Source organism: Camelina sativa, chromosome 5 (genome assembly GCF_000633955.1).
Source record: "Camelina sativa cultivar DH55 chromosome 5, Cs, whole genome shotgun sequence".
Lineage (NCBI taxonomy): Eukaryota > Viridiplantae > Streptophyta > Magnoliopsida > Brassicales > Brassicaceae > Camelina > Camelina sativa.
In genome coordinates, this window is record NC_025689.1 from 26,497,799 (window position 1) to 26,500,677 (window position 2,879).

Sequence of the window (2,879 nt, forward strand, 5' to 3'; positions counted from 1 at the left end):
TTTTTTTTTTTTTTTTTTGATAAATTCCGAAACTTTTACCATGAATTTAGGGAAATCTTAAATCTACTCTTAAATCGTAAGCATGTAGAATCAAGATCATAAATTGGAGCAATTCGATAGAAACCCACCAATAGAATCAGTAGAATCAAGATCTAGAAGTGAATTTAACTTAGAAAGGAGAAACCTTTAATAAGAAAACATACCGAGAAAAGGGTTTTTGTAGCAGAGGATGTGAAATCGCAAAAAAAAAAAAAAGGTTGAAGCGTTTCGTTGGGATTGTGAAGTCTCCGATGTGGTGGTTTAGCTTCAGAGGTGTACAAAGGGATTTTTATATGTGCGTTGTTGTTTTTCAACTTTTTCTTGTGTGGATTTAGGTTTTTTTTTTTCTCCTTTTCTCGTTAGATTTATGCTTTTTTTTTTTTTTGATAACATCAGATTTATGCCTTTTTTTTTTATAACATCAGATTTTATGCCTTTTTTTTTTTTTTATAACATCAGATTTTATGCCTTTTTCTTTTTTCTCTTTTTCTTTTTTATCAAATATACCTTTTTCGTAAATTCTTCCAATTTGAAGGAAAAAAAGAAAATTGAAAATAAAGAATAAATAATTGAATTATTGTCCATCTATAAATTCTATATTTATGTTTGGTCATATATGCTTTAATATCATTTAAATCCCATTATATCCTCATACTTTAAAAAATCTTGGACAACTATAAATTTTTAAATAAAAAATTCATTTATTTCGAAAAATATTTTGGAAAATATATAGGGCCAAAAAAATATACATTTTAGTATAACCTCTATAAATTAATAATGTTGGGATCATGGTATTTTTAAAAATTTATACTAAAATTAATTTATCTTTTTTTGTTCAAAAAATATTAATTTATAAAAGTATTTTTTTTAATTGTTAAAATTCTTGAAATATATGAATTGAATAAAAATGATAAACCATAAGATTAGTGTTTGTCTGTTCTAAAGTTTTTAGTTTTGGAACTGAAAATTTTAATATTTAGAAAAAAATTATTGACCAAAAATTATAAATACAATAGATAAATTCACTTATATACATGATCTAGTGACTTCAATTGTCGTATTTTAACAATCTATAAAACTTTCAAAATGATTTTTTTTTAAGAATTTGAAATCTTAAAGAAAATTTTGGTTATTTTTATGACATGTTATAGAGTATACTACAATATTATAATTCGGAAAAAATAAAACAATTTTTTTCCATTCTCTCGCTTACAAAACATGAGTTTTCATATAATTGTTCTATCCTCTTAAATAAGTTTAAATCAAATATTTTGTATATTATTCTTCAATCTATTTGTTTTATATTCTTCTTTCATAACTGTTATATAATTTTAAATTACATAGAATTTGATTTCTATTTTTTTTTGTAGAATATATAGAAAACTAAAAGATAATGCTTTCTAAACATTTTAGAACATGAGTAAATGTTAGAAAACATATTCTAATTTTTATAGATAAAGAGCAAACTATAGAATATGTATTCTAAATTTCGTAGAAATTAATATTCTAAAATCCGTTGAACATAAATCATTTCTAAATTTCGTAGAACATGTAAAGTATGTAGAAGACGTTATCTAAATTTTGTAGAACATGTACAATTTATAGAATACTAAACTTGATAGATCATATTTTATCCATTAAAACGGCAACAAAAACGATATATTTTTGACGTTATAAGGATTTTAATGTCTTCTTCATCAATTTCCAAACAGAATGTCTAATTTTTTTTGGAAAAAATCGCTAAATCAATTGCAAAAGATAATTTAGGAATAGTTAACATATTGTTATAGAATGCATAAATGGACAATAACTCAATTATTTATCTTCTATTTCCAATTTCCAAAAAAAAAAAACAAGAAAAGTGTATAGAGTAGTAGTAGTAGACCGATCTGAGGCCAAAATCTCAAATTTTTGGGTATTTTTTAAATTATGTTAGATTCATTCGGTCGAACCGATCACAATGGCCCAAATATATCTATAAAATTTTTAAAAAAATTAATAAACCATGAAGTAATAATTAAAAATTAAAAATACAAAAAAAAAGTTAGATGATACTATGTATGTAGAAATTTTGTTGTGATACATAAGTTACTTGTGGAATCGTAAAGTGAAAGAAAATAAAATGGAGAGGTGCAAGAAATGACACTGTTTCCAATAGTTAGCTTTTTCTAAGGGTAAAGTAAAAAAAAATATTACTGCTAATCATATAAAATAAGCTGTTAAATACCCGTTTAATTGCTTAATAAATTGACCTTTTTAAAAGTCAAAATGCAATGTCTGTGTTTGTGCGTTTTCTTTAATATTTTGTACATTTATTTAACTGATAAAATATTTATGAGATCACATTAGAAAACGTTAATGAGCCTATATAAATCTCAACTGATTAAATCGTTAATATTATATATAGATAGTAGATATTAAGTACACATTAGTAAAAACATTTTAGCAATTAAAATCATATAAACATAATAATAAAATAGGTGTTATTCTATTTAAAATAACAAGTGCTAATTAAATGGCCTAAATTAGCAATAGGTTCGATCAAGTCCGACATAATTTGTCAAACCAACAGGGGATAGTTCTTGACATTCTTGTCGATGAAATAGTTTCTACTGTTATTTGTAATTGGATTCCCCTAGCTGCTAGTTTTGGCAATTACCGTTAAAATAATGTGTCTGTGGCCCTTGACTCCCAGTAACCCTCTTTTCATACAAACTCATCTTCTCCATATTCATAAGATGCATAATAGCCAAGAAGACAAAAGAAACACAATGAACGTGAAGACTGAACCGTCAAAAAAAACAAAAAACAAAAAACAAAAAAAAAAAAAAAAAAAAAAA

At 24.2% G+C, this 2,879-nt stretch overlaps 1 protein-coding gene across 1 annotated transcript in view; it reads right to left on the reverse strand.

Moving 5' to 3' along the window:
* The window catches only part of LOC104787622 (eukaryotic translation initiation factor 3 subunit J-like), a 4,005-nt gene extending 3,621 nt beyond the window's left edge, over nt 1-384 (reverse strand). The window contains exon 1 of the mRNA XM_010513227.2: nt 204-384. The gene's annotated coding sequence lies outside the window, so the exon portion shown is untranslated. The remainder of the gene's footprint in view (nt 1-203) is intronic.